Below are 25,971 nucleotides of genomic sequence, written 5' to 3' on the forward strand. Positions count from 1 at the left end.
CAAGTGGATGAGCCTTCTCCATTGGTCCCTGACATCACAGATATGAATCGACTTGGTTGAAAACTCATTTCAAATCAGATCAAGAAATGGATAAGCAGTGTAAAGGTATGGGCCCTGCCAATATTCTGGCAATAATAATGTTGTCTGTGCTCCAGAACTTGCTGCCCACCAAGGCAAGTACTGCTCCAACACTGGCACCTACCGACTTTGTGGAACATTGCTCAGGGATGTTCCAACACAAAAAAACAGGGCAGATCCAACTCAGCCAATTTCCCTCCATCAGTCCACACTCGCTCAGCAGTGACGTGATGGAAGGTGTCATCAACAGTGCTGTCACGCAGCTGCTCAGTGATGCCCATTTTGGGTTCTGCCAGGGCCACTCAGTTCCTGAGCTTGTTACACACTTGATTCACAAACTGACAAACAGCTGAATGAGGTGAGGATGACAGGCCAGACCCCCTCCAAGACCACTATTTCGACTTCAGTGATATCACCTGACCTCACCACAGTCTCAGCTCATTTGCTGAAACTCTCATTCATTCCTTTTGTTAACACTCGATTTCATTGTCTAAACCCACTCCTGGCCAGCATCCCACAGTCACCCTCCCGATAATCTCAAGAATATTGAAAACTCGACTGCCGAAGTGCTCACTTGTACCAAAACTTGCTGATCAATCAAAAGACTCCCATTTATAAGTGACAACAATTTACTTTCGCACCTTTGAATTAATTGCTGGCTGTAATTATTCCTATCTCCCTGCACCACACACCTTTTCATATCTCAATAACCCATTTTAGTTCAGACTCTCAATGATGTGTTTAGTTTTGAGTTCACCTGTGTGACTGTTTCTATAGACTCCAAGGGAACATGGTCTGGAATCCCCACTCTAACTCTCTAAGATCTACTTTCTTCCTTTAAGGCATTCTTGAAAAACTGCTTATTTGGCAATGGTTTTGGTCACTGGACACAATATTCTCCATCTGTAGCCTTATGTCAAAAGTTCTCAATAATATTTTTGTGAAATTAAAACCATGATGATTTGTACAGATATCTTCTACTCTTCAATATCGCTGAGTGAATAATCTGTAATGTCTCTTACCCAACCACGTTGTGGGAGCACCTTCACCACACAAACTGCAGCAGTACAAGGAAGTCAAACATCACCCTCTCCACAGGCAACAAGGCTTTGGCATTGATCACTGGTTTCTGTGGAAGGAGAAATACACAGTTGATGTTTCAGGGAGTGCAATATGAATTACAGGGAATGAAAATGGTGCAGTATTTGACTGTCAGAAAATTGAAGGAAAATGCACTCACTTATTGGAAAAAAGAATTCTTGACCGTCAAAGATATTGTGGAAAAGATAAACTGATAATGGAACATCATACGGTCAGGAGCCGGGCAGCAGTGGACAATTCATTTGCATTCCTGAAGAAGGGCTTATGCCGAATCGTTGATACTCCTGCTCCTCGGATGCTGCCTGCGCTGCTGTGTTTTTCCAGCTCTACATTTTTCAATTCATTTACAAAGCAGCTGTGAAAGTAATAGTAAAATACTATACAGAGCAAAAATATACCCACGAGAGACTGAAGAAGCTAGATAATCAGAGAACCCAGAGGTGAACCAGAGCAGAGTTCACTTTTATGATCCCACAGTCAAAGATGTCTAACACAGAAACAGACTTCTTCGGTCCAACCTATGCCAACCAGATAGCCTAACCTAATCTACCTAAATGAAACCCTTTTTGGCACTCCTCAGCCCATTGGCCCATCTGATCAATATCCCACTGTACTCTGAGATAACCTTCTTCATTGTCCACAATACCTCCAATTTTGGTGTCACCTGCAAACTTACTAACTATACGGCCTCTATTCACATCCAAATCATTTAAATGAATGACGAAACAAATCCAGAAAAAAGTCAATTTCTCTGGGTTTGAATGTGCTCTGTGTAAATCCTGCCCTCTGACTCTTTTTACCAGGGAAGGCTGTACATACATCCCTCTGAACTTTGCCCCCTACAAAGCTGGCGGCCGCGCACGTGTCCAGTGAATCATTGCCCCGAATAAAGATGGCGGCGCTCACTCGGGCCGATTACTCAACGAGACATATTCCCGTTTGCTGCAAAAACGGGACTGTAAGTTTCAAATTTATATTTTCCGATGTGCAGCAAATGATTGTAAAACCTCTCAGCCCATACCAACACCATTTCCCTCCCGCTTCCTGCTGTTTATTTCTTTCCTTACCGACTGCTCTCCGCACACACACATTCCGAACATCCGCGCCAACCGCGAGGATGATCACGTGGTATAGTCTAGTCCCGTCCTTATTCCCTGATTGGCCGGAGGACCAACTGCCCCGCCAGGTCCTCCAGCTCCGCCCCTGCCTTTCCATTGGTCCGCCGCTGACATCAATCACACCTGTCGATGCCAACCAGATATCCTAACCTAATCTATCTATATTAATTCCTATCTGCCTGTCCTCAGCCCATTGGCCCATCTGATCAATATCCCATTGTATTCTGAGATAACCTTCTTCATTGTCCACAATACCAACTGTTGGCTGAAGCTTGTGCACTGCTTCGTGGCTTTTGTTGCTGTTTCTCAATTACAAGAGTGAGGGACAAAGTTAAAATCCCACAACCATCTGATGAAGGACCGGCAAAGTAGTGTTTCCAAATAAACCGGTTGGACTATAACCTGGTGTTCTGTGAATTTTAATTTTGTCCATCCTAATCCAACACCAGCACCTCCAAGTCACGAGTGATGGAGGCATGCATAATATAAGAACAAAAGATCAAGGAAAAAGAGAAGGCCGTCCTGCCCTTCGAGCCTGCTCTTCCATTCAATAAGATCATGGCTGATCATTTTGTGGATGCAGAACCATTTACCCACGTTCGCACCATATTCCTTAATTAATTATTTCTTTTTAAAAAAATTAACTTAGCTTTAAAACCGTTCATTGAACTAGCATCAACTACTTCCCTGGGTAATGCACTCCTATCGAGGTCAAGACGTTCCTTCTCAATTCACTCCTAAATTTGCTGCCTCTAACCTTGTGGTGATGCCCTCTTGTCCGAGCTTCGTCTGCCAGTGGATACATCCTCTCTACTTCTATTTTATTTCTTCCATTCATTATTTTATATCTATCCATTCTTCTGAATTCCAATGAATATAATCCCAATCTACTCAGTCTCTGTTAAGTCAAACCCTTCACCTCCGGAATCAACATAGTTAACCTCCTCTGCACCCCCTCCAGGGCCAGTGCATCCTTGAGCACGCACGGAGGTAAAAACTGCATGCAGTACTCCAGGTGTGGCCTCACCAGCACCCACTGTAGCGAGAACATAACCTCTGCTTTTAAACACAATCCCTTCAGCAATGAAGGATAAAATTCCATTTGCCTTCTGAATTGATTGTTATACCTGGTGACTAACCCTCCTGCAGAAGGATGTTCAGGTGCCTCTGCATAGCAAATTATGTAACTTTTTAAAAATTCAAGTAATAATCTTTTTATTAATGTTACTCCAACCAAAGAGTATGACTTTACATTTATGAACATAATATTCCACTTGCCAAACCATTGCCCACTCACTCAATGTATCTATGTTCCCCTGCAAAGTTTCCCAGTCCTCCACACACTTTGTCCTGCTACTCATCTTAGTCTAATATGCAAACTTTGACACCCTACATGTGGTCCCCAACTCCAAATCATCTGTATCAATTCTAAATAATTGCAGTCCCAACACTGATCCTCGAGGCACGCTACTAGTTACTGATTGCCAGCCAGAATAAACCAGCTTATTTATCCCCACTCTTTGCTTCCTGTTAGTCAACCAATCTTCTATCCATGCTAATACTCTATCCCATGCACCCTTATATAATGCAACAGCCATTTGCGTGGCACCTTGTTGAAGGCCTTTTGGAAATCCAGGTACATCGCATCCACTGGGTCCCCGTTGTCCACCTTGTTCGAAATGTCTTCATAGAATACAAAATGATTTGTCAAGCATGACCTGCCCTTTGTGAATCCATGCTCTCTCTGCCCAATGGGACAATTTGTATCGGGATTCCCTGTTATTTCTTCCTTGATAATAGACCCAAACATCTTTCCAACTACAGAGAATAAACTAACTGGTGTAAAATTCCGTATCTTTTGTCCACCGCCTTTTCTTACAGTCCTTCCTTTTCACTGGAATATGCCTTTGCTGAGCACTTCCTAAAATGTCTTTGAAAATCTTTCACTGCTCATCAACTGTTCCACCATAAAATGTTTGTTTCCAGTCTACCTTATCCAGGTTCTGCCTCATTCTATTTTAGTTCCCCGTGTTCAAGCACAGGACCAAGGTATTAGATTTTATCTTCGCACTGGAGGAGAAAGTGAGGACTGCAGATGCTGGAGATCAGAGCTGAAAATGTGTTGCTCGAAAAGCGCAGCAGGACAGGCAGCATCCAAGGAACAGGAGAATCGACGTTTCGGGCATAAGCCCTTCTTCAGGAATGAGGAAAGTGTGTCCAGCAGGCTAAGATAAAAGGTAGGGAGGAGGGATTTGGGGGAGGGGCGTTGGAAATGCGATAGGTGGAAGGAGGTCAAAGTAAGGGTGATAGGCCGGAGTGGGGGTGGGGGCGGAGAGGTCAGGAAAAAGTTTGCAGGTTAGGAAGGCGGAGCTGAGTTCGAGGGATTTGACTGAGACAAGGTGGGGGTAGGGGAAATGAGGAAACTGGAGAAATCTGAATTCATCCCTTGTGGTTGGAGGGTTCCTAGGCGCAAGATGGGGCGCTCTTCCTCCAACTGTCGCGTTGCTATGGTCTGACGATGGAGGAGTCCAAGGACCTGCATGTCCTTGGTGGAGTGGGAGGGGGAGTTGAAGTTTTGAGCCACGGGGTGGTTGGGTTGGTTGGTCCAGGTGTCCCAGAAGTGTTTTCTGAAACGTTCCACAAGTAGGCGGCCTGTCTCCCCAATATAGAGGAGGCCACATCGGGTGCAGCGGATGCAATAAATGATGTGTGTGGAGATGCAGGTGAATTTGTGGTGGATATGGAAGTATCCCTTGGGGCCTTGGAGGGAAGTAAGGGGGAAGGTGTGGGCGCAAGTTTTGCATTTCTTGCGGTTGCAGGGGAAGGTGCCGGGAATGGAGGTTGGGTTGGTGGGGGATGTGGATCTGACGAGGGAGTCACGGAGGGAGTGGTCTTTTCGGAACACTGATAGGGGAGGGGAGGGAAATATATCCCTTGTGGTGGGGTCCATTTGGAGGTGGCTGAAATGACGATGGATGATACCCTGTATATGGTGTTTAGTGGGGTGGTAGGTGAGGACCAGTGGGGTTCTGTCCTCGTGGCGGTTGGAGGGGCGGGGCTCAAGGGTGGAGGAGCGGGAAGTGGAGGAGATGCGGTGGAGGGCATCGTCGACCACGTCTGGGGGAAATTGCGGTCTTTGAAGAACGAGGCAATCTGGGTTGTACGGTATTGGAACTGGTCCTCCTGGGAGCAGATGCGGCGGAGACGAAGGAATTTGGAATATGGGATGGCGTTTTTTACAGGGGGCAGGGTGGGAGGAGGTGTAGTCTAGGTAGCTGTGGGAGCCGGTAGGTTTATAGTAAATGTCCGTGTTGATTCGGTCGCCCGAGATAGAAATGGAAAGATCTAGGAAGAGGGGGGGAGGAGTCTGAGACGGTCCAGATGAATTTGAGGTCGGGGTGGAAGGTGTTGGTGAAGTGGATAAACTGTTCAACCTCCTCGTGATAGCATGAGGCAGCGCCAATACATTCATCGATGTAGCGGAGGAAAAGGTGGGGGGTGGTGCCAGTGTAGTTGCGGAAGATGTTCCACATATCCTACAAAGAAGCAGGCATAGCTGGGGCCCATGCGGGTGCCCCTGGCTACTCCTTTGGTTTGGAGGAAGTGGGAGGATTGGAAAGAAGTTGTTCAGGGTGAGGACCAGTTCAGTCAGTCGAAGGAGGGTGTCAGTGGAAGGGTACTGGTTGGTACGGCGGGAAAGGAAGAAGCGGAGGGCTTTGAGTTCTTCGTGATGGGGGATGGAGGTGTATAGGGACTGGTGAAGGTAAGGCGTTGGGGGCCGGGGAAACGAAAATCATGGAGAAGGTGGAGGGCGTGGGTGGTGTCCCGAATGTAGGTGGGAAGTTTTTGGACTAAGGGGGACAGGACTGTGTCGAGGTATGCAGAGATGAGTTTGGTGGGGCAGGATCAGGCTGAGACAATCAGTCGGCCGTGACAGTCACGTTTGTGGATTTTGGGTAGGAGGTAGAAACTGGCGGTGTGGGGTTGAGGGACTATGAGGTTGGAGGCGGTGCTTGGGAGCTCCCCTGAGGTGATGAGGTTATGGATGGTCTGGGAGATGATGGTTTGGTGGTGGGAGGTGGGGTCATGGTCAAGGGGGCAGTAGGAGGAGGTGTCCACGAGCTGGCGTTTCGCCTCAGCGGTGTAAAGGTCGGTGCGCCAAACTACTACCGCGCCTCCCTTGTCTGCCAGTTTGATAGTGAGGTTGGGGTTGAAACGGATGGAGTGGAGGGATGCACGACCCGAGGGTGAGAGGTTGAAGTGGGTGAGAGGGGTGGAGAAGTTGAGGTGGTTAATGTCACAGTGGCAGTTGGCTATGAAGAGATCAAGGGCAGGTAATTTATCTTCACACTCTCCATATGTATTGTAACTTCAACCATACAGTGATCACTTCTTCCAAGAGGATCCCTAACTCTGAGGTCATTAACTATTCCTGTCTCATTGCACGGGGGCCAGATGTTGGATAGCTGGCTCCTTGTCGGTTACATTTCATACTGTTCAAAAAAACTATCATGTATACACTTAATGAACTCCTCAAGGCTACCCTGACTGAGCTGGTTCGACCAATCTACATGTAGATTAAAATCACCCAAGGTAATAGACATGCCATTTTTACAGGCATTAGTTATTTCTTTGTTTATTGTCCATCCCAATGTGATGTTATTATTTAGCCTGCACACTGCGCCTATCAGTGACTTTCTTGTTAGAATTTTGAAAGCATCATTTCTGTTTCCCCTAATGTACAGCAATAACAACAACTACTTGCTTTGTATGGACTCTTTCATAATGGCAAATCTCCGAAGGTGTTTCATGGATGATCAAAACATTGATTAAGGAGAATGATTTTAAAATACATCTTAAAAGAGGATAGAGAAGTTTCTGGAGGGTTTTCTACACACTTCTGCCCTTGACAGCTCCAATTGTGGAGTGATGCAGGTGGGGTGGGATGGGGTGGGTTGAAAAGGGAACGTGCAAAGGGGAAATGGAGGAGCGTAGGCAGTGCGTAAGGTCTTAAGGATAGAGGAGGTTCCAGACTGAGTCTGTCTGTCATAGACAGTATGGCTGCCTCATGGAATTTGAAGCACCGCAATGGGCCCATGGATGTCATGTTAGTCAAGGATAGTATAACGGTGGCTGAGGGAACTTTTGATGAGGACTTGTCTACTGACGTAGTGTGGGCTGAGGTTAGAAACAGGAGAGGGGAGGTCACACTGCTTGGATTTTTTATAGGCCGCCGCAGAGTTCCAGGGAGGGGGAAGAGAGGATTAGAAAAATTACTCTGGGTAGGAGTGAAAGTAACATGGTGGTCATTATGGGGGATTTCAACTTCCCCAGCATTGACTGGAAATGCTATAACTCTAGTATGTCGGATAGATCAGTTTTTGTCCAATGTGTACAGGAGGGTTTCCTGACACAGGATGTCGAAGGGCTGACAAGAGGGGAGGCCACATTGGATCTGGTGCTTGGTCATGAACCAGACTCGGTGTTTGATTTACGTGTAGGTGAGCACTTTGGAGAGAGTGATCATAATTCAGTTATGTTTAGTTTAGCGATGAAAAGGGATAGGTACATGCCACAGGTGAAGACTTATCGATGGGGCAGTGGCAATTATAATGCGATTATGCAAGAATTAGGATGCATAGGATGGAGTAGCGAAATGCAGTGGATGCAGACAATGGAAATGTGGAGCTGGTTTAAGGAACAGATATTGCATGTCCTTGATAGGTATGTCCCTGTCAGGCAGGGAGGAAGTGATAAGGTAAGGGAACCATGGTTTACAGAAATTGCATCTCTTGTTAAGAAGAAGTAGGAGGCTTATGTGTTGATGAGACAAATGGTACAGATGAGGCGATGGAGACTTACAGATCAGCTAGGAAGGATTTAAAGAGAGTTAAGAAGAGCAAAGAGAGGACATGAGCAGTCTTTAGCAAATAGAATAAAGGAGAACCCTAAAGCTTTCTATAGGTATGTGAGGAATAAACGATAGAGTAGGAATATGGCCAATCAAAGACAGAAGTGGGAAGTTGAGTGTGGACACTGTGGAAATCGGAGAGGTGCTAAACAAACATTTCTCATTGGTTTTCACTCAGGAAAATTAGAATATTGTAGATAATAATGAGGTAGAAGATGTTAGACTAGAAAGGATCGAGGTTAGTTACGAACAGATGTTATCAATTCTAGAAGGATTGAAAGTAGACAAGTCCTCTGGGCTAGATGGGATTTATCTGTAGATTGTCTGGGAAGCTCGGGAGGAGATAGCAAAGACTTCAGCTTTGATATTGAGTTGTCATTGCCTACAAGTTCAGTACCAGAGGACTGGATGATTGCAAATGTTATGCCCTTGATCAAGAAGGTCGGTAGAGATGACCCAGGTAATTATATACCAGTGAGCCTTACTTCTGTTGTAGGAATGGTTTTGGAAAGGATTATAAGAGACACCATTTGTAATCATCTGGCAAACAACAATATGAGTTCAGATCGTCAATATGGTTTCGTCAAGGACAGGTCGTGTCTCGCAAACCTCATTGAGTATTTTTGAGATGGTGACCAAGCATATAGATGAGGGTAGGGCAGTTGACGTGGTATACATGGACTTCAGTAAAGCCTTTGATAAGGTTCCACATGGTAGGCTGTTAGATAAAATGCAGCGACATGGAATTGAGTGTGATTTAGCAGTTTGGATTAGAAACTGGCTTTCTGAAAAAGGCAGCGAGTGGTGGATGATGGAAAATAATCAGCCTCCAGTGCAGTTATTAGTGGTGTGCCACAAGGATCTGTTTTGGGATCACTGCTGTTTGTCATTTTTATAAAAGTCTTAGATGCAGGCATAGATGGATGGATTAGTAAATTTGCAGACGACACGAAAGTCAGTGGAGTAGTGGACAGTGTGGAAGAATGTTGCAGGTTGCAGGGGGACTTGGATAAACTGCAGAATTGGGCTGAATGGTGGCAAATGGAGTTCAATGCAGCTAAACCTCTATATCCCACCACTTTGCCCTACAATCGTGGTATCTGGCTGTGCACTAAGAGCAGTGCAACAGTCTGTACTGGGACCCTGAAACGCTTGGTAAAGAGTCAAATCATCTGAGCATTGAGAGCCCCACCACATTGCATGCATTTTCTCTTGTTTTCACTCTGCTCCTGACTTGCCTTGGTTTTCCTGATGAACCTGCTAAAAGTTGTTATTGCATACATCTGCACAAGCTGTGAATTGAACCCAGGCCTCTCGGTCCAAGATTCGGGATATTTTCACCGCGTCACAAAACATCAACTCGAACTTCCTTTGTCCCTTGCCTGGTCAGTCACACCTGAATCAACTCTGCAATTGGGAGGAAGGGGCGGAACAGGAGGACCGAGGAGTGGCCGGTCCTTTAACCATAGTGAATGAGGAAGAGGAGCCAAAGTATTCTCGGGAGTGAACGCTTCATTGGTCAGAGAGCAAACTATTTACAGGATTGATCATTCTCACGACATAGTGGAGCATTAAACGTCTCTCATAAATCAATGTGAGGTTTTAAAAAATACTGTAGTTTAAATGTAAATCTGATAACGTACATATTTCCGATCGATTTACACGACTCGAGTAAGAAACTTATTTTCAAACTCCCAGTACGATTGGTAATTTACATACCTGGCCGGTATGGTTGATTTGGACCAGACGGTTTGCATGTTATACATCTCCATGATTATAACTCGACAAAGCAATTGTTAATGACTAATATTTTACCCATCAGTCTGTGCAGATATGAATATTCTCTATGAACTCACTGATAACCTCAGACGCACGCGCAGTTTTGTTTCTATGCAGAGCATGCGCAGTGTCACATTGGTCAGGGCACAGAGAGAGAGAGACATGGAGCTGCTTTCTCCGGCAGCGGCTGCGATCAGCTTCAGAAAGCGGCGCACAAAGCCCGTGTGTGGGAGCCTCGCTGGGAGAAAGGAGCGGAGAGAATTCACAAGTCCTGGATAAAGGTTAAAAAAAACTCGTAGAAGACCCTCCAGGCCCGTGTAAGGAGGTGGCGGTCTCTGATCAGGGAAGCGGCCCAGGGTCACGGCCGCCATTTGTTTGAGGGAAGAGTGAGCGCTAATGGCCGCCATCTTGAGACGGTCAAGGTGCAGGGGGGCGGGGCTCCCGGGATCTATGGAACAATCAGAGGAAAGGGAAGACCCATTGTTATTGATTAATTCCACGAACACAGCGTCACTGGGCGATCCTGCAGGAATATCCTCTCTCAGTCCTGCTGGGATGTTTCACCCCATCAGAACCAGCAGCTCTCCTCCTCTCTCAGCTCCCCTTCTGTCCTTCCTGCAGCATCTGTCCCCTGGAACATTGAGCTGCCTGTCCTGTCCCTCCCTCAGCTGTTGTTTCTGTAATACCTGTGATATCCCAGTCCCATCTTAGATTACTTCACTAAAGACAGGAATGAACCCGATGACTTTTTCTTAACATCAGCAATTGTTTAATACTCACTTACAGGTTTTTAATTGCATCGTTTTTGAAGCATTTACTTCACATTCTATCATTTGCAATGGTGGGATTTGAACCTGTGTCCAGAGAACACTTGCTGAGTTTCTGGATAAATTGTCACACAATAATGCCACTAGGCCATCACCTCACCTGCTCACAGTTTGTATATCCCAGAGCAACATGAATCAAAACCCTTTCTTTCTGCACAATTGTTTGACCCGGCACTCTGGTGATGTGACTCAGTACCTCTCCATGTGGTATCCCTCACTGTGTGGGTCTAATTGCTGCCTCTGTCAGCGTCTCTCACTTTTGAAGCTACTCCACATCCTGAGCCAACAGAATTCTCCACTCCAGAGAGATGAGGCAGCACAGGTCAGGAATGGAGAATGGGATTTTCGAGATCTCTGTGGGCTCAGTGCCATTCTATATGTGTAACCCTCAAAGCATTCGTCTAATTGCCCATACTGCCTATTTCTGTGTCTTCTACAGGTACTCATGGAGTTCCTGACTCAATAGACTTGCCCACTGCTGATTGGGACGATGGTTGGTCAGTCAGAAAGACAAAGTCAGGGAGGTCGGGAGTCTTCAATAAATCCTGCTGCCAGGTAAGATCATTCCAGTGCACAGAGCAGACAGTAATAAGGGGGATCCAAACATCAGCTAACAAGACATGACATAGAGAAAGTGCTGGAGGGGGAGCACAGTACAGACACACCCCAGGCTCAATCACCACGCCTGCTGCAAGTTTTGTTGTAATGAGACAGCATCGGGATTTGCCAGTTATCAGTCCAGGCCTGTGCTTTCTTAGTGAGCATCAGAACAACTGGGGAGAAAGCAGGCCTCCCACGAGAGGGTGGTAATGCTGCCTGTGATCTTTCTGTTCCCTATTCCCTCTCCAACACTGTATCAATGGCTTGTATTGAGGACCAGTGTCTTCAATCATTCTAACTCCTATAACAGTTCCTATCTCTGTCATCTCCTCCCCCTCACCAATTATTTCACATATTTGAAGCCTCCAGTCCAGATGACCATCCGTATCGCTGTAACTTGCTTCAGTCTCTACAACATGCCTTGTCTCGATATCTCCTCCTCCAATAACTGGAGACACATGGTCTTTTTCTGTGCGGCATGACTCTTCGGCCAAGGTTTCCGAAATGGAATGAGTCACGTTTGCCTGTGTTTGGCCCATATCCCTTCAAACTTTCTCCTCTGGCAGTTCATTCTGTCTATGCACCATCCTCTGTGGATAATGTTGCCCCTCAGCTCCCTCTTTAAATCCTTGCTCTCTCACCTCACGTTTATGCCTCTAGCTTTGGATTCACCTACCCTTGGCAATTCACCTTACATCGACCCGACATGGTCAAAGGTCACCCCGTGGCCTCCTCTGCCCAGGAGAAATATTGACGACAGAGTTACCAATATCACCAACTCATGTCTTCATTGATCAGAGCATTGAGTACAAGTGTGCCAACTGCCGCTTTCAACACCCTGTTGCCCTGTGATGCCAGTCCAAGGAACAATGTAATTACACCCCTTGGTCTCTCTCTTTTCTACAACACTGTCCAGAGCCCAACCATTACCCGTGTTCGTCCTCCCTGGTTTGTCTTAACTAAATCCAATACCTGAATTAAATTCCATCTTTCATTCCTTGGCCCAGTTGATTACCATCCCCTTCGATAACTATATTCCCTGCCCACTCTTCCACTAATCTTGGTATCCACAAACATACTAACAGGGACTCCTATATTTTCAGAAAATTGTTTATGTAAGTAGTGCACAACAGTGGTCCCAGCACCAATCCTTCCAGCACACTGCTGGTCAGAGGCCCCAGTCTGGACAACAACCCTCTCCCCCCACCCTCTGTCTCCCACTGTCATCCCATTTTGTATCCAGTTGGCTAGCTCTCCCTGATCCCTTGTGATCTACCCTTACTAACCAATGTATCATGCTACACCCTGACCAAGGGTTTGCAGAAGCCAGAAACAACGTCTGTTGCTCTACCTTCGTCTATCTTTTTGGTCACATCTTGAGCAAACTCCAGTCAAGATTGTGGGACATGTTTTCCCACGCACAAAGCCATGCTGGCTGTTCGTAATCAGGCCTTATCTTTCCAAATGCATGGACAGCCTACCTCTCAGAATGACCCCAACAACTGACCCACACTGATGTCTCGCTCATCAGTCTGTAGTTCCCTGGCTTAAATCTCCTCCCAACCCTTTCCAGCTGAATAATATCCTTCCTATAACTGGGCGACCAGAACTGGACACAGTATTCCAGAAGAGGACTCACCAATGGCCTGTATAATCTCAATGTGACTTCCCAACTCCTATATCCAAAGGACTGAGCAATGAAAGCAAGTGAGGCAAGCACCTTTTTTTAAACTATCCTGTCTCTCCATGTTGCAAACTTCAAAGAATTATGTAGCTGAACCCTGAGGTCCCTCTGTTCTACAACACTACTGAAGGTCTTGCCATTAATTGTATAAGCCCTGCCTGTGTTTGTTGTACCAAATGCATTACCTCGCATTTATTCAGATTGAAATCCATCTACAGTTTTTCAGCCATTCACACATTTCATCAGGATCCCTTAGTAATCTCAGAAAACCTTCTTCACTGTCCACAATGCCACCCTCCAGTCTAACAGCCTATCACACATAGCTCTCTATGGTACAAATATCTCTGCTAGGGGCCCTACAATTTCTTCACCAGCTTCCCACAATGTCTTGAGATACATTTGATCAGGTCCTGGGGATTTATCTACCTTTGTGTTTTAAAACCTCCAGCACCTCCTTTTCTATAATGTGGACTTCATTTCAAGACATTGAGTCATAGAGATGTACAGCACAGAAACAGGCCCTTCGGACCAACTCCTGCATGACGTTTCTAGTCACATTTGCCAAAATTTTGCCAATATCCCCATAAACCTTTGCTATTCATACACCCATCCACATGCCTTTTAAATGTATTTCTATCAGCCTCCACTATTTGCTCTGGCAGCTTATTCCATCCACTCTGCTGGAGTCAGTTGTCCTTTAGACCCCTTTGAAAAGTTTCCCTCGCCTGGGGAAATGACCTTGTCTATTGACCCTGTCGATGCCCATCATGATTTTAAACACCTTTTATCGGTTAACTCCTCAGCCTCCCATGTTCAAGTGAAAACAGCCCCAGCCTATTCAGGCTTTTCCCTGAAGCACAAACCCTCCAACCCTGGCAACATCTTTGGTCATTTCTTCTGAACCCTTTCATGTTCCACGACATCCTTCCGATGGCATTGAGACCAGAATTACACACAGTATTCCAATAGTAGTCAGGCCAAACACTGTTTAGTTCCCTGAGCGCCCCAGTCTTTATCCACAGTAAGTTCCAAAGTGAAATATTTGTTTTGGATCTTGTAGTTTCACACTTTGTTGCCTTCATTGATCATTAAGGAGACCGGGTTTGTCCCGAGCTCTTCTTTTGCTCTTAATACACTTGTAGAGTCTCTTTGGATTCTCCTTAACTTTCTCTGCCAAAGCTATCTCGTGTTCCCTTTTTACATTCCTGATTTCCACCCTAAGTGTATTCCTACAGCCCCGATGCTCCTGAAGGGATTCCCTTGAGTCAGCCAGTTATATCTGACATGTGACCCCTTTTTTCTTGACCACAGCCTCGAAACTCAGCCTGTGTTTCCTAATTCAGTCAGCATTGAGCTGCACACTAACAGGAACATGCTGGCGCTGAATGCTCCTTTTATCTCGGTTTTAAGATATTCCTACTTGCCAGACTTCCCTTTATCTGCAAATAGCCTCCCCAGATCTACTTTAAAAATTCATGTCTAATACTATCTTGCTCCATTGAATAACTTTAACTTGTGGTCCAGGCCTGTCCTTTTCCATCGCTATTTTCAATCTAATACAATTGTGGTAACTTTCCAAAGTGCTCCCCCACTAACACCTCAGTCCCATTCCCGACCTTGTTTCCCAAGGGGAGGTCAGGTTTAGCCCCATTCTCCAGTTGGGCCATTTACGTAATGACTGGGAGTTTTCAGAACACACTTAACAAATTCCTTCCATCCAAATGCTTAACTTAGTAACAATCCCAGTCCAGGTTTGGAACGGTTAAGATCCCCTATCATTCCAAACCTATTATTCTAAGAGATATCTGAAATCTCCTGACATATTTGCTCCTCCATCTCCCATTGCCTATCGCTGTAGTCCGACCGCAGAAAACTAATGACCAATTTTTATTTCTCAGTTCCACTAATATCGTTTAACTGGGCGATCCTACATGAATCCTCCCTCGAGGTACTGCTGGGATGTTTCCCCCAATCGAACCCACCCGCTCTCCTCCTGTTTTGCCTCCTGTTCTATCCTTCCTGTCGTATCTGTCTCTGGAACATTGAGCTGCTGGTCCTGTTGCTCCCTCAGCTGTGTTTCTGTAATATCTATGGGATCCCAATCCCATGTTCCCATCCATGCTCTGGGTTCATCTACCTTATCTGTCTGGCCCTTTGTATTGAAATAACTGCAGTTTAATCCACTAAGTTTCCCTAATTGTCTGCTATGTTCTTGCCCTGCCTTGTCTACTTATATTGCTCTCTTGAACATTTGTACCAGCCTCAACTTTCTTTCTGGCCTTACGAATCTTTGTGGTCACACAACCCCGCCAGACGAGTTTAAATCCTCTCGAGCAGCTCCAGCAACGTTCCCCACCAGGATGTGGGTCCCCCTCCTGCTCCCAGTTCAGGTGTATTCCCCACCCTGTCTACCTGTGCTGACACCTTCAGACATCCAGGGACATGCCCACCAAGGTCCCTGTGTCCCTCAGTTCTCCAGGAGGACCTACCATTCATGATGTATATCATTCATTTATTAGACTTCCCACAGTACATTACCTCACAGTGATCAGAAGTAAACTCTGTCTGCCATTACTCTGCTCAGTTTATCATCTGATCGATATCAGACTGCAGCCTGAGTCCATCCCCCTCACTGTGGACAACACCCTCACCTTTCAGGTTATCTGCAAACCTACTAATGTTACCTTCTGCTTTCACATCCGAGTGATTAATGTCCATAATGAACAGCAATGGCTCCTGCACAGATCCCTGTGGTACACCCGCTGGGCAAAAGCTTTCAATCACAAAACCAACCCTCCACCAATTGTGGAGCCAATTTACCAACTTACCTTGGATCCCATGGGATCTTCCCTTTTGGACCAGCCTTCCGTGTGGGACCTTGTCAAAGACCTTAATGAACTCCATATAAACCACATCATCTGCACTGTCCTCATCAATATCAGAGGACAGTCGTCGAGCAAATCCATACAGACAATACCTAATGAAATTGTGGGGGTATCCGTTTTTGGCGGATACATTGTATAGGTGTTCTTCTTCCTCTCTTTGCAGTTCTGGTGTACTGCAGTGTGTTGTGGCCCTTTTGAACAGTGTCTTGATGCAACTTCTTTTGTGTGTGTTGGGGTGGTTGCTAAAGTAGTTCAAGACTTGGTCTGTGTGTGTGGCTTTCCTGTATACCTTTATGGTGAATTCTCCGTTCGGTGTTCTCTGTACCATCACGTCGAGGTTGGTTGTCCTTTTCTTTCTCTCTTGTGAATCAGATTCCTGTGAGTGTGGCGTTGATGATCCGGTGTGTGTTCTCTATTTCTGTGTTTTTAATGATTACAAAGGTGTCATCCACATATCTGACTCAGAGTTTGGGTTGAATTTGCGGTAAGACTGTTTGTTCTAATCTTTGCATTACCGCTTCTGCTATGAGTCCAGAGATGGGTGAGCCCATGGTTGTGCCGTTGATTTGTTCATATATTTCGTTGTTGAATGTGAAGTGTGTTGTGAGGCACAGGTCCAGTAGTTTGAGTATACCGTCTTTGTTGATAGGTTCACCGTCCTGTTGTCTGTTCTGTATGTCCAGCAGGTTGGCTATTGTTTCTCTGGCTAGGGTTTGGTCGATCGAGGTGAACAGTGCCATTACATCAAATGAGACCATAGTTTCTTCCTTGTCTATGTGTATATTTCTGATGATGTCCAAGAATTCCTGTGTTGACTGTACAGAGTGTCTGGATCCGCTGATCAGGTGTTTCAGTTTCTGCTGTAGTTCTTGAGCCAGTTTGTGTGATAGTGTCCCTGGTAGTGATACTATGGGTCTGAGTGCGATGTCTGGTTTGTGCACTTTGGGTCGTCCATAGAATCTAAGGGTGTTGTTGCTTTCAGTTTTCATTCTCCTAATTCAAACCTGGTTATCTGTCCGTTTGTTTGTAGGTTTCTCAGTGTGTTGTTTATCCTATTGGTGAGCTGTGGGGTGGGATCAAACTCAACGCAATTTCATCCACAGATGCCTCAGGGAAAGACAACGGAATGAGGACATGCCATGACCCAAAGGACTGGCCACACTACCACACATCAAGAACATTTTGGAACTGACAGCCAGACTACTGCGACCACTAGGACTCATAACAGCACACAAACCAACAGCCACTCTCAGACAACAACTCACCAGAACGAAGGACCCGATACCCAGCATGAGCAAAACCAATGTAGTGTACAAAATCCCATGCAAGGACTGCACAAAACACTACATCGGACAAACAGGAAGACAGCTAATGATCCGCATCCATGAACACCAACTAGCCACGAAACGACATGACCAGCTATCCTTAGTAGCCATACACGCAGATGACAATCAACGTGAGTTCGACTGGTACAAAACTAGTATTATAGGACAAGCCAAACAGAGAACATCCAGGGAATTCCTAGAGGCATGGCACTCATCCACAGATTCAATCAATAAGCACATCGACCTGGACCCAATATACCGGCCACTACAGCGGACAGCTTGAACTGACAACCAGAAGCGGCAGAGACAGGCCACTATAAATGCCGGAGGAAACATCACAGAAGCGCTTCACAGGAGGCTCCCTGAGGATGTCACCGACACAGGGGACGAAACGTCTGCAACACAAATTCCCAGCTCGGCGAACAGAACCACAACAACGAGCACCCAAGCTACAAATCTTCTCACAAACGTTGAAGCCCTTTAGACTCTACAAAGCTCCGTCATGAACAATCCACCATCTCTCTATTTCCTTTGCCTTCTTCAATGTCTGCAACTCTCGCTGTATCTTCCAGTAACGTTCTTTAGATACTGCAGATCTGCCTAGCTCCCCCGATAACCTGTTTCATCCCCTACAGCTCCCTCAATCACTGTAACACCCTCTGCTCTGTCTCATCCTCCTCTTTCCCACTGTCTTCCAGGCCCAACGGCGATCCTGTAAGAGAGCAGTGTGGAATGGGATGTTATAAATCTCAGCTGAGGCTTGAGGCCTACCATTACCTGGGAGTCACAAGGGGAGAGAACCTGAGAGAGTGCAGCACAGAGCAGGAGAATATAAATCAGCAGCGAGGGTCAAGGCCGACTGGGACTTGGATTTGGATAAAAAGCAGAACAGGAGGCTCGAAATCAGCACCGAGTCACAGAGGGAGGGACCGTGTGAGGGAGCAACTTGGAGCAGGAGCTTGAGGCTGACTCTCACCTGGGAGAATCTAAATCAGCACTGGGGTTCGAGGCCTAGTTGTACCTGGGAGTCACAGAGATGGTGGCGCTGTGAGGGAGTAGACTGGAGTGAGAGCTGAGCAATTACACGTCTGGGAGTCACAGAGACGGTGACCCTGTGAGGGAGCAGAGTGGAGTGAGAGCTGGACGATTACACGTCCGAGGAGACACATCACTGTGTGTGCACATGTCCCTGCATTGTTCTGTGTGTGTGTGTGTATGCGTGCGTGTCCCGTTCCCTCGCTGTGTGTGTGTAACTCTCCTCACTGTGTGTGTTTGTACCTCCCTCGCTGTGTGTGTGTGCGTGTCCCTCCCTCCCTTGCTGTGTGCGTGTCCCTCCCTCACTGTGTGTGTGTGCATGTTCCTCCCTCACTGTGTGTGTGTGCGTGTCCCTCCCTCACTGTGTGTGTTTGTTTGTGTGTGCATATGTCTGTGTCTCCCTCCCTCACTTTGTGTGTGTGTGTGTGTGTCCCCTCTCGCTTTCTGAGCACATGTCCCACCCTCGCTGTGTCTGCGTGTCTCAACCTCGCTGTGTGGGTGCGTATCACTCACTCACTGTGTGTCTGTGTGTCCTTCCCTCGCTCTGAGTATGTGTGTTTGTGTGAGTGTGTGTGTGCCCCTCCCTCGCTGTGTGTGTGTGTGTCCCTCCCTCTGTGTGTATGTGTATGTGTGTGTCCCTTCCTCGCTGTGAGTGTGTGTGTGTGTGTGTGTGTCCCTCCCTCGCTGTGAGTGTGAGTGTGTGTGTCTCCCCCTCGCTGTGTGTGTGTGCGTGTCCCTCCCTTGCTGTGTGTGTGTGTGTGCGTGTCCCTCCCTTGCTGTGTGTGTGTGTGCGTGTCCCTCCCTCGCTGTGAGTGCGTGTCCCTCCCTCGCTGTGAGTGCGTGTCCCTCCCTCGCTGTGAGTGCGTGTCCCTCCCTCGCTGTGAGTGCGTGTCCCTCCCTCGCTGTGAGTGCGTGTCCCTCCCTCGCTGTGAGTGCGTGTCCCTCCCTCGCTGTGAGTGCGTGTCCCTCCCTCGCTGTGAGTGCGTGTCCCTCCCTCGCTGTGAGTGCGTGTCCCTCCCTCGCTGTGAGTGCGTGTCCCTCCCTCGCTGTGAGTGCGTGTCCCTCCCTCGCTGTGAGTGCGTGTCCCTCCCTCGCTGTGAGTGCGTGTCCCTCCCTCGCTGTGTGTGTGTGTGTGTCCCTCCCTCGCTGTGTGTGTGTGTGCGTGTCCCTCCCTCGCTGTGTGTGTGTGTGCGTGTCCCACCCTCGCTGTGTGTGTGTGTGCGTGTCCCACCCTCGCTGTGTGTGTGTGTGCGTGTCCCTCCCTCGCTGTGTGTGTGTGTGCGTGTCCCTCCCTCGCTGTGTGTGTGTGTGCGTGTCCCTCCCTCGCTGTGTGTGTGTGTGCGTGTCCCTCCCTCGCTGTGTGTGTGTGTGCGTGTCCCACCCTCGCTGTGTGTGTGTGTGCGTGTCCCACCCTCGCTGTGTGTGTGTGTGCGTGTCCCTCTCGCTGTGTGTGTTTCCCTCCCTCGCTGTGTGTGGGTGTGCGTGTCCCTTTCGCTGTGAGTGTTTCCCTCCCTCCCTCGCGGTGTGTGTGTGCGAGCGTGTCCCTTTCGCTGTGAGTGTTTCCCTCCCTCCCTCGCGGTGTGTGTGTGCGAGCGTGTCCCTCCCTTGCTGTGTGTGGGTGTGCGTGTCCCTCTCGCGGGGTGTGTCCCTCCCTCACTGTGTGTGTGTGTCCGTGTCCCTCTTGCTGTGTGTGTTTCCCTCCCTCCCTCGCGGTGTGTATGTATCTGCATGTGTGTCCCTCCCTCGCTGTGTGTGTGTGCGTGTCCCTCCCTCGCTGTGTGTGTGTGCGTGTCCCTCCCTCGCTGTGTGTGTGTGCGTGTCCCTCCCTCGCTGTGTGTGTGCGTGTCCCTCCCTCGCGGTGTTTGTGTGTGCGTGTCCATCTCGCGTTGTATGTGTGTGGGTGTCCCTCCCTCGCTGTGTGTGTGCGTGTCCCTCCCTCGCTGTGTGTGTGTGTCCGTGTCCCTCTCGCTGTGTGTGTTTCCCTCCCTCCCTCGTGGTGCGTGTGTGTGCGTGTCCCTCCCTAACTGTGTGTGTGTGTGCGTGTCCCTCGCTCGCTGTGTGTGTATGTGTCTCACTCCGTCACAGTATGTGTTTGTGTGTCCCCCCTTCACTGCGTGTCCCTAACTCGCTGTTTGTGTGTATGTGTCTCTCTCTTGCTGTGTGTGTGCATGTCTCACCCTCGCTCTGTGTGTGTGCGTGTCCCCGCTCGCTGTGTGTGTGTGTGTGTGTGTGCATGTCCCTCCTCGCTGTGTGTGTGTGTGCGTTTCCCTCCCTCGCTGTGTGTGCGTGTCTCTCCCTCGCTGTGTGTGTGTGTGCATGTCCCTCTCGCGGTGTGTGTTTCCCTCCCTCGCTCGCGGTGTGTATGTGCGCGTGTCCCTCCCTCGCGGTGTGTGTGTATGTGTGTCCCTCCCTCGCGGTGTGTGTGTATGCGTGTCCCTCCCTCGCGGTGTGTGTGTATGCATGTCCCTCCCTCGCGGTGTGTGTGTATGCGTGTCCCTCCCTCGCGGTGTGTGTGTATGTGTGTCCCTCCCTCGCTGTGTGTGTGTGTCCCTCTCTCGCTGTGTGTGTGTGCGTGTCCCTCTCTCGCTGTGTGTGTGTGCGTGTCCCTCTCTCGCTGTGTGTGTGTGTGCGTGTCCCTCCCTCGCTGTGTGTGTGTGCGTGTCCCTCCCTCGCTGTGTGTGTGTGCGTGTCCCTCCATCGCTGTGTGTGTGTGCGTGTCTCTCCCTCACTGTGTGTGTGCGTGTGTGTGTGTCCCTCTCGCTGTGTGTGTTTCCCTCCCTCCCTCGTGGTGTGTGTGTGCGTGTCCCTCTCGCGATGTGTGTGTGTGTGCGTGTCCCTCCCTCACTGCCTGTGTGCGTGTCCCTCCCTCGCTGTGTGCGTGTGCGTGTCCCTCCCTCGCTGTGTGTGTGTGCGTGTCCCTCCTGCGGTGTGTGTTCCTCCCTCGCTGTGTGTGTTTCCCTCCCTCCCTCGCTGTGTGTGTGTGTGCGTGTCCCTCCCTCGGTGTGTGTGTGTGTGCGTGTCCCTCCCTCGCTGTGTGCGTGTCCCTCCCCCGTTGTGTGTGTGCGTGTCCCTCTCGCTATGTGTGTTTCACTCCCTCCCTCGCGGTGTGTGTGTGTGTCCGTGTCCCTCTTGCGGTGTGTGTTCCACCCTCGCTGTGTGTGTTTCCCTCCCTCCCTTGCGATGTGTGTGTGTGCGTGTCCCTCCCTCGCTGTGTGTGTGTGCATGTCCGTCTCGCGGTGTGTGTTCCTCCCTCGCTGTGAGTGTTTCCCTCCCTCCCTCGCGGTGTGTGTGTGTGTGTGTGTGTCCCTCCCTCGCTGTGTGTTTTTCCCTCCCTCCCTCGCGGTGTGTGTGTGTGTGTCCCTCCCTCGCTGTGTGTGGGTGTGCGTGTCCCTCCCTCGCTGTGTGTGTGCGTGTCCCTCCCTCGCTGTGTGTGAACGTGTCCTTCTCTCGCGGTGTGTGTGTGCGCGTGTCCCTCTCGCGGTGTGTGTGTGCGTGTCGTTCCCTCTCTGTGTGTGTGCGTGTACCTCCTTTGCTGTGTGTGTGTGCGTGTCCCTCCCTCGCGGTGTGTGTGTGCACGTGTCCCTCCCTCGCTGTGTGTGTGTGCATGTCCGTCTCGCGGTGTGTGTTCCTCCCTCGCTGTGAGTGTTTCCCTCCCTCCCTCGCGCTGTGTGTGTGTGTGTGTGTCCCTCCCTCGCTGTGTGTTTTTCCCTCCCTCCCTCGCGGTGTGTGTGTGCGTGTCCCTCCCTCGTTGTGTGTGGGTGTGCGTGTCCCTTTCGCTGTGAGTGTTTCCCTCCCTCCCTCGCGGTGTGTGTGTGCGAGCGTGTCCCTCCCTCGCTGTGTGTGTGTGTGTGTGTGTCCCTCCCTCGCTGTGTGTGTGTCCCCCTCCCCCGCTGTGTGTGTGCGTGTCCCTCTCGCGGTGTGTGTCCCTCCCTCGCTGTGTGTGTGTGTGTGTGTGCGTGTCCCTCCCTCGCTGTGTGTGTGTGTGTGCGTGTCCCTCCCTCGCTGTGTGTGTGCGTGTCCCTCCCTCGCTGTGTGTGTGTGTGTGTCCCTCCCTCGCTGTGTGTGTGTGTGTGTCCCTCCCTCGCTGTGTGTGTGTGTCCCTCCCTCGCTGTGTGTGTGTGTGTGTCCCTCCCTCACTGTGTGTGTGTGTGTGTCCCTCCCTCGCTGTGTGTGTGTGTGTGTGTCCCTCCCCCGCTGTGTGTGTGCGTGTCCCTCCCCCGCTGTGTGTGTGCGTGTCCCTCTCGCGGTGTGTGTGTGTCCGTGTCCCTCTCGCTGTGTGTGTTTCCCTCCCTCCCTCGTGGTGTGTGTGTGTGCGTGTCCCTCCCTCGTGGTGTGTGTGTGTGCGTGTCCCTCCCTCGCTGTGTGTGTGTGCGTGTCCCTCCCTCGCGGTGTTTGTGTGTGTGTTCCTCCCTCGCTGTGTGTGTGTGCGTGACTCTCTCGTGGTGTATGTATGTGCGTGTCCCTCCCTCGCTGTGTGTGTGTGTTTTCCTCCCTCCCTCGCTGTGTGTGTTTCCCTCCCTCCCTCGCGGTGTGTGTGTGTGCATGTCCCTCCCTCGCTGTGTGTATGTGCGTGTCCCTCCCTCGCTGTGTGTGTGTGTGTGCGTGTCCCTCCCTCGCTGTGTGTGTGCGTGTCCCTCCCTCGCTGTGTGTGTGCGTGTCCCTCCCTCGCTGTGTGTGTGCGTGTCCCTCCCTCGCTGTGTGTGTGCGTGTCCCTCCCTCGCTGTGTGTGTGCGTGTCCCTCTCGCTGTGTGTGTTTCCCTCCCTCCCTCGCGGTGTGTGTGTGTGCGTGTCCCTCTTGCGGTGTGTGTGTGCGTGTCCCTCCTTCGCTGTGTGTGCGTGTCCCTCCCTCGCTGTGTTTGTGTGTGCGTGTCCCTGCCTCGCTGCGTGTGTTTCCCTCCTTCCCTCGCGGTGTGTGTGAGCGTGTCTCTCCCTCGCTGTGTATGTGCGTGTCCCTCCCTCGCTGTGTATGTGCGTGTCCCTCTCTCGCTGTGTGTGTGTGCGTGTCCCTCCCTCACTGTGTGTGTGTATGTGCGTGTCCCTCTCGCGGTGTGTGTCCGTCCCTTGCTGTATGCGTTTCCCTCCCTCCCTCGCAGTGTTTGTGTGTGCGTGTCCCTCTCGTGGTGTGTGTGTGTGTGTGTCCTTCCCTCTCTGTGTGTGAGCGTGTCACTCCCTCGCTGTGTGTGTGTGTGTCCCTCCCTCGCTGTGTGTGAATGCACGAAGCATTAGACACAAGGTGGATGAGCTTGAGGCTCTTTTGGAAATTGGCAGATACGATATTGTGGGGATAACTGAGACGTGGCTTCATGGGGACAGGGCCTGGGAAATGAATATTCAAGGCTACATGTGTTATCGTAAGGATAGACTGACGGGCAGAGGGGGTGGGGTGGCCTTGTTGGTAAGGGAGGATATTCAGTCCCTTGCGCGGGCGGACCTAGAGACAGGGGATGTTGAGTCAGTGTGGATAGAGCTTCGAAACACTAAGGGTAAAAAGACCCTCATGGGAGTCATCTACAGGCCCCCAAACAGTAGTCTGGATGTTGGAGGTAAGTTGAATCAGGAGCTGAAATTGGCTTGTCGCAAAGATGTTACTACAGTTGTTATGGGGGATTTTAACATGCAGGGTAGACTGGGAGAATCAGGATGGTATCGGGCCTCAAGAAAGAGACTTTGTGGAGTGCCTCAGAGATGGATTTTTAGAGCAGCTGGTGCTGGAGCCGACCAGGGATAAGGCGATTCTGGATCTGGTATTGTGTAACGAACCAGAATTGGTCAGTGACCTCGAAGTGAAGGAGCCATTGGGAAGTAGTGACCATAATACAATAAGCTTCAATCTGCAATTTGAGAGGGAGTGGGTACAATCTGAAGTGACAATATTTCAGTTGAATAAAGGGAAATATGGAGCTATGAGGGAGCAACTGGCCAAAGTTCAATGGTTTAATACCTTAACAGGGAAGACCGTGGAGGAACAATGGCGGATATTTCTGTGTATAATGCAGAAGTTGCAGGATCAGTTCATTCCTAAAAGGAAGAAAGATCCCAGGAGGAGACATGGGCGGCCGTGGCTGACAAGGGAAGTAAAGAAACATATAAGGTTAAAAGAGAAAAAGTATAACTTAGCGAAGATAAGCGGGAAAACGGAGGACTGGGAAGCTTTTAAAGAACAACAGAGGATTAGTAAGAAGGAAATACGCAGAGATAAAATGAGGTACGAAGGTAAACTGGCCAAGAATATAAAGGAGGATAGTAAAAGCTTTTTTAGGTATGTCCAAGGCAAAAAAATGGTTAGGACAAAAATTGGGCCCTTGAAGACAGAAGCAGGGGAATATATTACTGGGAACGAAGAAATGGCAGAGGAATTAAATGGGTACTTCAGATCTGTGTTCACTGGGGAAGACACAAGCAATCTCCCTGAGGTAACAGTGGCTGAAGGACCTGAACTTAAGGGAATTTCTATTTGCCAGGATTTGGTGTTGGAGAGACTGTTAGTCTCCGGGACCTGATGGCCTGCATCCCAGGGTACTGAAGGAGGTGGCTCGGGAAATCGTGGATGCGCTGGTGATTATTTTCCAGAGTTCAATAGAATCGGGGTCGGTTCCTGAGGATTGGAGGGCGGCTAATGTTGTGCCACTTTTTAAGAAGGGTGGGCGGGAGAAAGCAGGAAATTATAGACCAGTTAGTCTGACCTCAGTGGTGGGAAAGATGCTGGAGTCTATTATAAAGGATGAAATTACGGCACATCTGGATAATAGTAACAGGATAGGACAGAGTCAGCATGGATTTATGAAGGGGAAATCATGCTTGACTAATCTTCTTGAATTTTTTGAGGATGTAACTCGGAAGATGGACGAGGGAGATCCAGTGGATGTACTGTACCTGGACTTTCAGAAAGCTTTTGATAAAATCCCACACAAGAGGTTAGTGAGTAAAATTAGGGCGCACGGGATTGGGGGCAAAGTACTAGATTGGATAGAGAATTGGTTGGCTAATAGGAAACAAAGGGTAGTGATTAACGGCTCCATTTCGGAATGGCAGGCAGTGACCAGTGGGGTACCGCAGGGATCCGTGCTGGGACCGCAGCTTATTACAATATATGTAAATGATATAGAAGATGGTATCAGCAATAACATTAGCAAATTTGTTGATGACACAAAGCTAGGTGGTAGGGTGAAATGTGATGAGGATGTTAGGGGATTACAGGGTGACCTGGACAAGTTAGGTGAGTGGGCAGATGCATGGCAGATGCAGTTTAATGTGGATAAATGTCTGGTTATCCACTTCGGTGGCAAGAACAGGAAGGCAGATTACTACCTCAATGGTATCAAATTAGGTAAAGGGGCTGTTCAGAGAGATTTGGGTGTTCTTGTCCACCAGTCAATGAAGGCAAGCATGCAGGTACAGCAGGTCGTGAAGAAGGCTAATAGCATGCTGGCCTTCATAACAAGAGGGATTGAGTATAGAAGCAAAGAGGTGCTTCTGCAGCTGTACGGGGCCCTGGTGAGACCACACCTGGAGTACTGTCTACAGTTCTGGTCTCCAAATTTGAGGAAAGACATTCTGGCTATTGAGGGAGTGCAGCGTAGGTTCACGAGGTCAATTCCTGGAATGGCAGGATTGCCTTACACGGAAAG

At 49.1% G+C, this 25,971-nt stretch overlaps 1 long non-coding RNA gene across 7 annotated transcripts in view; it reads right to left on the bottom strand.

Annotated features, from left to right (window-relative positions):
• The window catches only part of LOC140494060 (uncharacterized), a 40,999-nt gene extending 38,692 nt beyond the window's left edge, over nt 1–2,307 (bottom strand). For all 7 annotated transcript variants that reach the window (XR_011963896.1, XR_011963898.1, XR_011963895.1 and 4 more), the window contains exons 1-3: nt 2,247–2,307; nt 1,319–1,534; nt 1,101–1,207 (exon numbers count right to left, since the gene is read on the bottom strand). This is a non-coding gene — a long non-coding RNA (uncharacterized lncRNA). The remainder of the gene's footprint in view (nt 1–1,100; nt 1,208–1,318; nt 1,535–2,246) is intronic.
• Between the last annotated feature and the right edge of the window lie 23,664 nt (nt 2,308–25,971).

The sequence above is a fragment of the Chiloscyllium punctatum genome, chromosome 23 (genome assembly GCF_047496795.1).
Source record: "Chiloscyllium punctatum isolate Juve2018m chromosome 23, sChiPun1.3, whole genome shotgun sequence".
Taxonomy (NCBI): Eukaryota; Metazoa; Chordata; class Chondrichthyes; order Orectolobiformes; family Hemiscylliidae; genus Chiloscyllium; species Chiloscyllium punctatum.